This window comes from Cetorhinus maximus, chromosome 1 (assembly GCF_964194155.1).
Source record: "Cetorhinus maximus chromosome 1, sCetMax3.hap1.1, whole genome shotgun sequence".
NCBI classification, from domain to species: Eukaryota; Metazoa; Chordata; class Chondrichthyes; order Lamniformes; family Cetorhinidae; genus Cetorhinus; species Cetorhinus maximus.
The window spans coordinates 124,493,710-124,508,115 of record NC_135879.1 but is presented as its reverse complement, the minus strand read 5'-3'; positions in this window follow the sequence as shown (position 1 = coordinate 124,508,115).

The following is a 14,406-nucleotide window of genomic DNA, read 5'->3' as shown; positions in this document are numbered from 1 at the left end:
AGTCTCAACCCCTGCCTCCCTCACCAACCCGCAAACACGTAAAGTTCCGATCAATCGCAGCTCGCCTCCTCATTGCTCGAGGGCAGTACAGTCAGTGGCCACCACTCCTGCTGTTGCAACCAGTACATTGAGAGCTGTTACCCTCTGATTGGCCAGCAGTTCTCTGAGGTGGGTCTTCCTGTCCCTCATTGGCATAAATCCCACTTGCAGCCTATAAATGGCAATTGGCTCTTAAGTGGCTACGGGGAAGCCGTTGTTCCTCTGGGTAGGCACTCCACCCACGCACCTCCCCCAGTGACATTTAGGCAGGGGTGTGGGGGTCACAATGACTCATATAATTCAGCCCTTTGAGTCCTCCTCACAACTTGCTTTCCCACTCATCATTCTATCATCAGTCAATGTGGCTACAATACACTGTCCCTTCATTGATGTTCATTCAAACTCACTTATTTAAAATGGGCAAATATTTAAAAACAAGATAACATAAAGACAAGTTTTATCCTTTTAAGATAACAGACAGAAAACATCATAAAAAGAACACAAAGCTTTTTTTGACTAATGGTGGCAACAGTAATCTCTAGCATTTTGTTTATGAGAAGCTGTGGAACTTAATTTTCAGAGATTCAGGTCACTTTGAAACTGCAAATTGTTAGAATGATATCTCTCAAGGCTGATGTTTTCTTTTCCAAAATTTAAGGATTTGGCATCATCTGGACATGTAGATGTTAACCTGGGATTTTCTTTTAAAGGTCATAAATTCACCTTGGAACTGTAAACAAGCAGGCCTCTTCCAAGAAATCACCTGACCTGTATGGTACTTGAGAAGGAGTTGTTTTGTTTGTGTTGAGTTGCAAAGCACTTTAATTAATGAAGCTGGGAGACAAAAAAGGCAATCACATGGGAGGGAGAAAAAAACTTAAGTTGTGAGCCTGCTTTTTGAAGGCAGCCTTGTTGGAGAATAGGCTGAGGAAAGAAGGCTCCCTCTCTACACATTGCCTGAAATATTGTGTGGCTATCAACCCGTCACCAGAGAACCCGTCATCTGAGTGTAACTTGTCTGCATTTGACCCTACAAAGCTGAACCAGTTGGTGGTAACTTCCAGGCATCTACCGGGATCAGCGGCACATGAGAGAACTCCTGGTCAACAGTGTCGAGACCCTGCAGACTTTATCCTTTATTTTATAATGCCCATCCTCCAAAACCCATCTCTGCAGAGAGACTCTTTTATCACTTGTCTCTGTGTGTCTGTGTGTGGTGTGTGTGTGTGTGCTGGGGGATTTAAATTAAAGGTGTGGCCTGCGGTGTAATGGTGCTTGATAATTCGTGCCCTCCTCCCAACCCAAACAATATGTTTCAATAAAGGATGAGATGTAAATTATATTTACAAATGTCGGCTTTGAAAGTAGTACATGTTCGTGCCAAAGAAGGCAGCAACAATTAAAGATACAGCATCACAGATTTAGAACAGTTGGCAGAAGTTTTGCTGATAGCTAAGTTATTGAAATTTATCATTTTCAGCAAATGTGTGGAGAAACATGCCCAAGGAAGGAAGGTTAGAGTCTAGATAGTCAAATCGACTTTTCATCATAAATTTTCAGGTAGAAATCCTGCTGACAACAATACAAACCTGACATATGTCACATAGCTGCTAGATGTGAAGAGCTCTCAGAAGTCATCAGACATTCTGCAGGAACTGCTGATGAAGTTTGATATACATGTCATTTTTATGGAAGGGCAATGATAGTCTTGAGAAAGTTACTGCTGCCATTAATAAAGAATGCAGACATGGGGCAGAATTTTCCGGCTGACGTCTGGGTGGCGGAGCCCGCACGTCAGTGCTTAAAATGTTGCGCGAGTGTCCCGACGACAGCGCGCAACATCGCGATATTTCAGTCGGTGGGCGTGCACAGCAGCGGGGCGTTCGCCCGCCATTAATTGAAGGCCTCGTTAATTCCATGATTTTGAGGGGCCCGTGTAAGCTTCGCCTCGGCGCACGGGCCCAACAGGCAGGCGGGTAGGAGATTTTTTAATAAAACCCATGCACTGGCAGGATATGTGGACTCAGGGGGGTTGATCATGTTTTTCATGAAGTATTTAAAGCAGAAAGTGTTTTAAAGTTGCCTGTGTGATTGTTAGCAGTTCACATCGATTTCCAAGAGCTTTTTTTGTACTTAGAACGACTGCAGACAGTCGTCTTTCTCGGGCCTGCAGCTTTCCGGAGGCCTCTATTTAGCCTGGGGGTATGGGTTCTGACATCTCCACTGGAGGCAGCTCCTCTGAGGAGGAAGGGAGGGAAAGAATAAGGAGGAGGCCAGGAGTGGACAATCAGCCTCCAGGGGAGCCACCTTTGGGAGGCCAGGCACAGGCACAAGTGACGCAGGGCCAAGAGGTTGTCCAAAGTGCAAGGGGCTGCAGAAGATGCCACTGTCCTGCTGCCAGGGTATACAGGTGGCAAAGCAGCAACCTCAATATTACTGAGGTGCAGTGCCGAAGGAGGCTCTGACTCTCAAGGGAGACAATCAACTATATCTGTCAGATGATTGGCCCTGAGATATCTCCTAACTGTGTGGGTGGACACCCCATGCCAGTGGCTCTAAAGCTCACAGTTGCCCTCCGCTTCTATGTCTCTGGCTCCTTCCAGGGCTCGGTGGGTGATCTTTGCAGTATCTCCCAATCAGCTGTACACACTTGTGTCAAGCAGGTCACAGATGCTCTGTTCAGACGGGTATTGACCTTCATCCACTTCCGCTGCGACCGGGCAAGTCAGACACAGCGAGCCAGAGGCTTCCCGGCCATTGCTGGCTTCCCCTGTGTTCAGGGTGCTATAGACTGTACACATGTGGCCATCAAGGTGCCAGCAGGTGAGCCCGGTGCCTTCATCAACAGGAAGGGCTTCCACTCCATGAACATGCAGATAGTGTGTGATCACAGGATGCAGATTCTGCAAGTCTGTGCAAGGTACCCAGGCAGCTCCCATGATCCCTACATCCTCAGATACTCCAAGGTGCCGGGGCTCTTCAGTGATCCAGCTTGGCTGGATGGTTGGCTGCTGGGTGACAAGGGCTATCCCCTGCGAAAGTGGCTCATGACACCTCTCCGCCGTCCAAGAACAGAAGCGAGGAGCACTACAATAGGAGCCACAGCACTACAAGGGCTGTGGTGGAGAGAGCCATCGGTCTTCTCAAGATGTGCTTCCAATGCCTGGACCGCTCAGGGGGTGCACTCCAGTACCTCCAGATTGCGTCTCTGTGATAGTGGTAGCATGCTGCGCTCTGCACAATCTTGCGCTGGTAAGGGGGGATGCAGTTGACGATGAAGACCTTGATGCCCTGGATGTGGCTGCACATGATGAATCCAGCAGTGCCTCAGAGGATGAGGAAGCACAGGGCGATGATGAGGGGCTGCACGTCAACCCGCTACAACGCCAAGAAGGCAGGGACACTAATCCAGTGAATCTTCAGCTGGCTCCAAACACATGGATCAGCAGGACCAGCATTGCCTGGCGCGTCCACATGTGGCACTTAGGTGCTACATCTTCCACCTCATCAGCTGCAACTAAGGGCTTAGTACAGAAACATCGATGTCCACTCAAACGCTCATGATATGTCTGTGAAAAAGAAAAATGCAGCACAAAGGAAACACCCTCAGCCATGGTCAGAAAAGTGGACTTTATTATGTCCAAAAAAAAACACAGATTTCTCCATTGCAATAAGAATAATTTTGTTCCTCATTCTAAGGCCAACACAAAATCACCATTGACATACCCATTGGGTGCCTAACGTGCCTAATGCTTACGTTTGTGGGTGCTACGTCTAGGTGCCGCCCCATCGCTCGGAATGGCTTGTGAGACAGCCTGCTGACTCTGCTGTCCTGTTGGCGTCGATGGCCTTGGCGGGCATCCTCTGGCCCGTGGAGCCTGTGATGTCCCCTCCTGGGAGGGAGTGGCCAATTCCAGAACTGGCACCTCCCCAGTTGTCACAGCCTCAACGGATGCAACTTTGACTGGCAGTGCGGCGAAGGAGCTGCTGCCCTTATCCGGAGTGCCCTGAGAGGAGCTCACAGCGACGACAGGCAGCTGCTGCACCAACATGAGGTCCCTTTCGACCTCCCCGCTCACCGCAGATGCAGGGGCACCGAGCGCCGACACTTAGTGCCCACAACATCTCCCACATTGGGAATGACCACCTGTGGCCAGTACCGTTGTGAGGGCTTGCAGGTCAGAGCGTAACCCAATCAGAAGATATTCCATCCGATTGAACCCCCTCTCACCAATTTCTCAGTGCAGGAAGCCTGAAACTCTGCCCTGAGGTTCATGCCTTCACTGACACTCTCCCTGGACTTCTCCATCGCAGAGACCAACTGAAGCACACCCTCATGCAACCTTGCCAGATGCAAACACGCTTCCTGCTGCTTGTCCTGCAGCTGCTGCAGTGGTGACAACTCCAGAGGCACATCATCAGTGCCGGATTCAGCATGTCCCTGATCCCCTGCAGCCCTCCGGCTGCTGGTGCCATCGGCACTCTCTGTCCCTACCATCTCCTCCAGCGATTGTGAAGTGCCCTCTCCACTGTGACCTGGAACACTAGCCGACGGTAAATTCCCCACCGAGGTGTTTGTGGCTGCGCTGGTGCCTGGCTGACTGAAATGATGTGCTGCAAGTTGCATGTGTTGGGCCTCAGGTGTGTAGGGGGGGCTGCGGTGTCTCTAGGCGTGGCCATGTGGTGGTGATGCTGAAATTAACAACACGGACAGTGCATCAGTTAGCGTTCAATCAGTAACACCTTTCATCCCTTTTCCCCCAGCCTCATAAGTCGCTCACCCTTCAAGACCCTAAGGAGACGAACATTTGTGGGGTGGAAAAGAGTCAAGAGGAGGCCCAACCATTAGATGCGCATACAGACAGGCTAGTCAGATGGCCTCAGGAATGCCACATGGCATGTTATGTACCATTGGAGTGGGGAGAGTGCAGAGGTACCTGACCTGGATGCATGCTGGCCTGGAGAGTTGGAGTGATGAGGAAACATTGCAAACACTTGGGACATTTGCCGTGGAGCACAGGAGATTGACAGGTCACATTATTGACCTTCATACCGTTATGAGGGGCATAGAACCGGTGGGCAGAAGGCAACATTTCCCCTTGGGGCACGGATGAGTAACGTGGTGGCATTTATTTAAGTTGAGTGCCATGAGGTTGACAGGTGAGGTGCTGAGGACCTTTTGGACAGAGTAATGTGGGGCGCACTGGCAGAAGGGGTGGTGGAGGTCCCAAACCCCCTAAGATGCAATAAGTCTTTGGCTGTGCAGCAGCGATGCCATGGCATATTAGGCCATGGTGATAGTGGTCACAAATGGGATAAGGTGACTTTGGAAGGTGGTGGAGATGCGAATCCTCAAGGGGCTGAGGGACCTTTGTGTATGACCCACACGTCAGAGTGTCTCAGTCTGTGAATGAGAAGTGTTGCTGCATTATCGATTGCAGCAACCATCAGTGGTTTGGATGGTGGGCAGACAGACTGTGGACCTCAAATACCTGGCTGCTGTGCCCCAGCCTCGCTGACACCTGCCGACCTGGCCACCTGCCTCCTCCCCAGCTCCATGTTGTGAGGCGCTGGAGCAGGGTGTGCCCACCTCCAGTTCTCTGGCGCTCCCGCAGATTGCGTTGACTTTTTGCCTGCAGAACAGAGAAGAGGGTTTATTGGGGCTGATCGCTCATGTACTCTGCACGCGCACGCTGCACCCCAACCACAGTGGCCCATCCGAGGCCTCCAGCAACTCCTGTCCACACTACTGGTGATCAGTCACCAGAAGATAGTCTGGCTGCTCCCAACCCCCTCCCCCAACCTTGGACACATTCAGCGTCCATCACTTTGAATAACACACGGGTCTTAGCACCCATAGCAAGGAGGCGCAACTAGGTGCGGTGCCGATGCCAGCAGATGGCACTTGGCTACGACACCCTGAGGCACCCCTTGCACCATCTCATCACCATCAATATGACATATGTTGGAGTTCTGAGTATGTGTTTAGCAGCCTACCCTGCAGGTTGCCCCCAGACTACTCAAATGCCATAAACACCAATATATGCTGTGGGGAGAACCCTTCTCCTCAACTACTAAGGCTGATGTAAGCATGGTCACTATCTGTTTTCCCACCCAGCATGCGCCAAATGCCCAATGCAGTAATGACAGTAAGACGTGGGGGGGTGTGGGGGGTGCTCAAAGGCTAAGGCTACCTGCTGGGTCAAATGGCCAAGGCTGACATGGTACTCACCCTTCCAGAGCGCAGCAAATCATTGAATCTTTTTCTGCACTGGGTGCCAGTGTGCCGCATATCATCATGGGCGCTTACTGCGTCACCCACCTCCTCCCATGCCTGCCTGGTGACATGGGGGGCCCTCCTCCTCCCATCCTCTGGATACAACACATGCCAACGGCTGGAAACTCCTTTGGAGGCGGACAGCAAGGCATGCATCGGAGAATTGAGGGGCACACGGGCCCCCTGCTGGTCTATCCTGCAGCCTGTCCCCCTCCTCCTGCTCTTGCTCCTGCTCCTGTCCTGTGACAGCTGACTCTCTCTCTTCCCGGGTGGCCATGATGCACTGCCTCAAGCAGGCTGCCTGGCCACTCTTTATACAGACTGCCGGTTCCCCATTGGAACCGGTGGTCTGAAGCCGCCCGCCCCCGCAACTATTTTCGCTAACCCACTGGGTGGACCTTAATTGGCCTGCCCGTGCAAAATGGAGGCATGGCCCGTTTCGGCGGCGGCAATCGGCTGCCCACCCGCCGCCAAGTCGGTCGGGCCCGCCCGCCAATCAAACAGAAAATACTGGCCATGGTCTTCTGATGAAAAGTGGTACCACATTGAGATGAAATTAGTTTGGAGAGTAACACAAATACCAAGATACAATGGGATAGAATGCATTGGAAGGGAAAATCTTTTCCTTAATTATTTTAAACAAAATGGAGTTCCCATTTAGAAGAATATTGATTACCACCAATATTTCAGTGGGGGTTTGATTTACTACAGATTTGATTTAATATTATTTGACGAACTTTTCCCTCTTCGATATCTGTATTCTTTATTTGAAATGTAGTGCAAATGTAATTTTTTGTTTGTTTTAGCCAGAATGAACAGTGTGAAAAGATTAAATTCTGCACAACACTGCAATAATGTAGGAGCTCACTAGTTAATCAAACTGGATATAGTTCTGAAGATGAAATTGTGGATTTAAAACACTTTGTGAGGCTTTAATTCTGGGATTGCATACCCGTAATCACATTGTTAACTAATTAATTTCTATCATGCATTGGCATATTTTAATTAAAACAAAATGTAATGATACTCGTATTTTATTCATAGCAACATGAATAGAGGAACAGATTTTCATACTCTGCATTTTTTTCCAATTTTATTTTACATGAGAAATATCCATGAACAACCCCATTTCCTGATCAGTATGACTGTGGGATCAAAACTCTGACTGGGATTTTTGTGGGGACGGAAGGGTTTTGCAAATTAGCCAAAATGGTGCCAGAGCTTTTCACCTGGGGGGTCGGCAGGGGTTCGGGGGGGCGGTAGGGGTGGAAAATGGGAGCGGGATATATTTCGCACTTGTCATCACTCAGAAGTAATTATTGTTACCAAGATTTCCAAAATTTGACTCATGGGCCTGGCTTTTGCTCCTGTCACTCCCACATGGAATGTTATCATCCTGAACACAAAATACCCACCTGGCCTTCTCTCTTTAATCACACTTTTCTGCCATGACAGTGTGCGGTTGTGACGATCCTGCAAGGCTCAATTGCAGGGTCACACCCTGAGAGATGAGTGGAAAGAGGGTAGGTGGAAGGGCAAAGGCTCGTTGCAAATGTGATGTGTATCAGCCAACCCCTGAGGCATTATACTCATCTGAGCTCATACAGAATATCGTGAGCTGATGTTGCAAAGATGTTGTCACCTCCATGGCTGTGCCTTGTGCATCTTTTCCAGCCTTAACTTTGTAGACTGTGCTCCATAGTGAATAGGCAGCATTAAGTCTATATTTTCTTACGGAAAGCCCAAGATGAGCCATCTCTTCCAATGTCAGCAACCAGTTGGACAACTATCACAGTTAGCAGCAAAAACAAAAATTGCTGGAAAAACTCAGCAAGTCCAACAGCATCTGTGGAGAGAAAGACAGAGTTAACGTTTCAAGTCCGTATGACTCTCCTTCAGAGCTAAAGGGAAGTAGAAATGAGGTGGAATAGGTGAAGCTGGATAGAAGGCCAGCGATAGGTGGAGGCAAAGGAGAGATTGTGAAAGATGTCATAAACAAAAGGTCAAAGGGTTGTTAATAGTGGTGATGCTGGCTAAAGGAGGTGTTAAATGGTGACATTAAGAGTGGAAAGCAGAATGTAATAAGACCAGGGTAATTACTCTGGAAAGTGACAGATGGCCCTAGTGAGGGTGGGATTGGGGGAGGGATGGTGGTGGGAAAAAAGATCAAAAAGGCTAAAAGCTGGGGATAAAACAATGAATAAAAATGGCAATAAATTTTTAAAATAATAATAACGCAAGTAAGTGGGAAAAAAATAAGTAAAAATTAAAACGTAAAAATGAATATAGAAAAAAGAGGGGGATCAAAAAGTGGTGGGGATGGAGGAGCGAGTTCATGGCCTGAAGTTGTTGAACTCAATGTTAAGTTCTGAAAGCTGTAAAGTGCCTAATCGGAAGATGAGGTGCTGTTCCTCCAGTTTGAGTTGAGCTTCACTGGAACACTGTAGCAGGCCAAGGATGGACATGTGGGCATGAGAGCAGGATGGTATGCTGAAAAGGCAAGCGACAGGAAGGTCCAGGTCATGCTTGCAGACAGACCAAAGGTGTTCTGCAAAGCGGTCACCCAGTCTGCGTTTGGTCTCTCCAATGTAGAGGAGACCGCATTGGGAACAGCAATTTTGCCTTTTGCTTTTTTTACAGTTAGTGCTCACCTGACTCGTGATTGATATCTCCTCCGAGCAACAGCACCATTTGCATCTGCTTCTTGCTTCACAGCAGGAACTCCTTACAGGCACCCCTTTTATAACTCGATTGAGTTGCATAGCCCATGCTGGGCCCACCTCCACACCTGTACTGCTTCTGGGGGTGGCAGGCCAGCTCCATCATGCGTCCTCCCTGCCCATCGCCAACTCCTCCCCACCACCCCCCACCCTGCATGCCCTAAAGTGAAAATTCGGTTGTTTGGGACATTTTCTCCCAGGTCGGGTTCAGGGAGTTGCGAAATTTCCAGGCTCTGTGCCCCCGACTCGTGAGCGAAAATCGGGGCCGCTATCCAGGATAATCTAGTGAGACAGGTTAATCTCGCTTAATTTTAATATCAACAGTTAAAGGTCAAATTGATGACATTGTAAACACAAAATCTGGGCAGTTAGCCCGTTGGTAAAGTAACTTTTTCCAGTGTGAACTTTAATTAATGGGAACTAGGTACCTGAATGTGCACAACCATGAAGAATTAATTAGAGCTGATTCAATTGACCTACTCACTCACCCATCAACAATATATGTGTGAATAGTTTATTATATAAATGTTCCATAGCAGAACTTTATTATTCATCAAATGTTATGCAGTAAAAATGTGTGTCCATTGTGTGCATAATTTAACTCCTGCATGTAAATAATTTGCATTCAACTATTCAAATGGTTTTACTGTAAAAAGTAATTATCAAGCTTTTACAATAGCTCAGTGAGTTTCTTCCGTGAGTAGCTAAACCAGTCAAGCAAACAGGAGGGATTAAGGAGGGGAAAATTAACCAAAGCTTCTCCATTTCATCACTATTTAACAGCCCCTGTTGATAGTAGATGGCAGGATGTGAACAGTGGGGCATATTTTCCTCTGTTTGTCAATATTACTGAAACGGCTATTGTGAGCTCAAAGCACATTTCCCTGTATTACATGACTTTTGCACGTAGCATTACAAATGGAAGAAAATGTACCCCAGAATTATCTTCTGCCATTGCAAAAAAAAATCTGTCAAAATTCATATATGGATAGTACTCATTGAACTAGGTATTGGAGGTTGTGTGTCTATGAAAGAGTACCCCAGCAAAGGAAGTGGGAAAAAGTAATTTTAGGAAATCATTTCCACTCTTGTACTTTGACATTGTCGGTGTTTCAATAAACTGCTTTTTCTCATACAAATATTTTTAAACCCATCTTTCCATTCAAGTCTGGAATTTGTGGAAAGAAGAAGAGATAAATGACCTGTTTTGAGAATGCAGCCTGTGCAAGGGGCACACTGGAAAACAATAAACTCCAGAAATACCTCGCAAAATCATGGCTAACAGTTTCAGTAGCAGAAGAACTGAAATGAAGGCAGTTTTGTATGGATGCATAAAGCAGTCATGGTGATGGCTAGGACGTGAGGTTCAAGTTTTTAGGTCTTAGATGAATAGGCTGCTAAAGTTTTTCATGGTTTGATTCAGCCTGAGTGAGTGGCTTGGTGTTGGGAGTGGGGTGGAGGGTATGGTGAAACTATTTTCTACTCACTCAAGGCAATAGTTAAGCTTACTAATTACTGCAATTCTCCAGTGTTTCATTGTTACTGGTAACTTAACTTACTGTTTGATAAATCTGCTTGGCAGCTGTTGCCTAAATGACAATTTAATGAAGTGCTTTCTTTCTCTGTCACCTTAAAGTCAAAAGAGGATCACACAAGTAATAAAGCTAATAATTAAAGAAAATACAGTGATGGGTGTTCTCTGGTTAATTCTTGGGCACACTACAAATTACCTAACTACTTGAGTATTTAAAATTACTCTCAAATGCACAAGCCAATAACGATAAAGAAGTGAGCTGGTTGGCTCCTCAGAAAATTACAGTAATTCTTAATTGGCAGTGGGTTCTTCTCTGAACATAAGTAGTATTTTTAAAGTAAAAGTAAGAAAGTAGTCTTCTGCTCATTATTTTGTATTCTGTTGAAAGTATCAAGAGTTTCTCACAAATTCTATGACAGAGTGTTACATTTTCCTTATTTTTAACACATGGTAGAAATATTTGCTTGCCATCATGATTTATGAGTCATTTGCAAAATCACAAAAGCTCATTACAATTCCTGAGACTGCAATTGTACTAATGCATTTGCAAAAGAGCAGCCAATCACAGCACTCCTAAAATAATGATTTTTTTTGTCCGAACAGCTAACTAACAACTCAATGGGTATAAATGTCAAAATTCATTAATCCAAACTGTGGAGTATGCAATATTCATGGATAATGGCTAAATCAAACTTGAGCAAAATCAGATTTAATGAGTAGGCACTGTATATTGTGGAACTGCTGCAATGAAACTGTTGGGCTCCAACATTCAGCTCCATAGCACCAGAGCCCAGAGGAGAAAAAAATGGCACTTCCAATGACTTCCACCATGGCTCACACCGATCGCCATGTTAGGAATAACGATAACATGGGTGTTTTGTATGTTTGTTGGAAGTATGCAACATCGGTAGATTGCAAAATCAGTCAGCGCCTAATGATGATTTGCACAGAATTTGCCTTTTTGGACCTTATAGGTCATTGTAAAGCCTTCTCTTAAACATGCACAGCTGAACATGTATTCAGCTGTATGAAGGATTCCACATACCTAGCCCCCCATCCCCCCCAACCCCCAATGCTCTTTAAAAGGATCACTATGCAACTTATGACTTTCTTTAATTGCTGCAGATCTTTTTTTTCTTCAGTCATGGGATGAGGTTTATTGCCTGTCTCTAATTGCCCTTGAGAAGGTGTTGGTGAACTGCCTTCTTGAACCACTGCAGTCCATGTGGCATGGGTATAACCACAATGCTGTTAGGGAATTCCAAGATTTTGTCCAAATACACCAATCGCATTGCCCTTATCAACCCTCTCTGGTACCTCATCAAGAAGCTCAGTAAAGTTAGTTAAACAATTTGCCTTTAACTAATCTGTGTTAGTTTTCCTTAATTAATTCACACTTGCCCAAGTGATTTATTTTGTCTCTGATTATCATTTTAAAAGTTTTCCTACCACTGAGGTTAAACTGACTGGCTGGTAGTTGCTGGGTTTATCCTTACACCCTTTTTTGAACTAGGGTGTAACTTCTGCAATTCTGCAGATCTCTGATAATACCTTAGCTATGGCCTGTCCCATTGGAATTTTCACCCTTATTTCCCTTGGCAACCTCAAATATACCCTATCTGGTCCTGACGACTTATCAAGTTAAAATAAAGGCAGCCTTTTGAATACCCTCTATTTATCAATTTTTAGCCCATCCAGTTTTTCAACTACCTTCTCATTCACTATGGCTTGGGTAGCATCTTCTTGTTTGTTAAAGGTAAATGCAACATACATATTAAGACCTCAGCCATGCCCTCTGCCTCCAAGGGGGAGAATTTTCTCCCCGTTGTGCAGGCTGGACGGGAGCGGGCATGGGCGGGCACGCAGCCGATCGACGCCCACGATTGGCTACGCGCCGCCATTTTACGTGGGTGGGCCAATTAAGGCCTGCCCAGCGTGACGCACACCCAGAAGCGCTTAGTGCTACCTGTGCAGGTGGCGAGAGGAGGGACAGTCGGAGCCTGCGCTCTTTCACGCATGCGCACAAAAGAACGTAGAAATCTCCCTGAGGCATGGAGCTGCCTCAGGGAGGTTACTTTGATTTTGAAAAGTTGAATAAAAGAATGAAAAAAAACTTCAGACATGCCCCCTCATGTGACAGTGTCACATGAGCTGGGACATGTCAATGAATTTCAATAAAAATTTTTATTAAACTTATAAACCCTTCATGAAACCTCATCCCGCCCGTGGATGAGGTTCCATGAGAAATGCGAAGGCCGCCTGGGCTCTTTGCCTGCCCGCCAAGCTTAAGGTTGGACAGGCAACCCAGACAAGTACCTCAATTAGTTTAATAATTGCCTTAATAGGCCTTTGACAGTTCAGCGGGCGCCCGACGTCACCGCGCGTCGGTTTACGCATCAGCGAGCAGGGCCCGCCCCCACAGGCCGACCAGAAGGTTCAGGTCTCTGTGTAAGTTTCCATTTTGATTCCCAAATGCACCAACCACTCCCCTTACTACATTTTCATATTTATTCTTTATATGCCTGTAGAAGACTTTGGATTCCCTTTTATGTCAGCTGACTGCCTCTTCTCAGAGGCTCTCTTTGCCTTTTTATTTCCTTTCTTACAGAACTCTGAACTTTTCATAGTCAGCTTGATGCTCAACTTGACATCTGTCAAAGACACCATGGGAGGAATTTTCCCATCCCGCCTGCAGTGGGTTTCATGGCAGCAGGAGTGGAGAGTCCAGCAGCAGGCAAAAAGTCGGAAATCCTTTGGCGTTAAAGCAGATTGGAATTCTCCCCATGGTGTGTTTATGGTGATTTGGTTATCCCGCCGTCTAACGGTGTGAATGTCATTTACATTAATTAACATTCATGAATGCTCATTAAAACAGCTGCTCACCGGAATCTTGTCAGGCCTTCCAGTCCTGGGGTCTGACCTGTGCATACCACCCCTCTTCAAGCGGGAAATTACGTCGGCCTCAAAGCTGCTTGGAGAGGGGTGATATGCACAAGTCAGAGCTCAGTTCACTGGTAACTTCGAGGTGAGTGGAACATAAATAGCCTACCTGCCATAGTGCTTTTCTGGTCTTGTTGCAATGAAGGCCACACTGCTGGGGCTGTAGGATTGGCCTGCTCCTGCTCTTTGCCTACATTGTCCCGAGGAACACCACTGTGCTGTGGTACTTATGCAGGCCTCCACTTTCCGAAACTAGGATTTCAAATGGGGGTGGGCTGTGATGTGAGTGTGGGATTGACGAGCATGAGGGGGGAAACAAGGAGGGAAGAGTGTGGAGTGGCAGTCAGGGGGAAGGGCGAACATGAGGGGAGCCTTTCTGGGGTCACCCTCTAACCTCTTGTTGCCGCAGAAGTTAACAGGAGTCAGCTTAGAAAGAAAGGAGGAAGGCCTCCTTGCGGTGAAAGCCACTGAAAGCCAATGGCTTCATTAGCACTGTTAAAGGGCTAATCAGAACTCAGTGACTTCACATCCTTCAGTGAAGGAGGCACAGCTGTATCATATATGGCATCCCATCAATGAAGGCATGTCATGTGTTCAACAGATTTGACACTCCTAATGGGCCAAAGGGCATCCATTCTTTGACATTAGCAACCGATTGGTCATTAATATGCCACATCAGAGACTGGACTACAGATCTAGGTTGGTTCACTCATCTCACTGAAACTTTAGCATCCCACTCAGGGCTCAAGATGTTACATATCTGCGATGCCATCTTGGTCACCTCGATATGTGTGTTAGTGTCTCAGGGACAAGGCGGCATCAGCCACCATGCAAGTAGGTCAGGAAAGGCTATGGAGCCTTACAGTTTCCATACGTTTCATCAAAAGGCAAAAGTG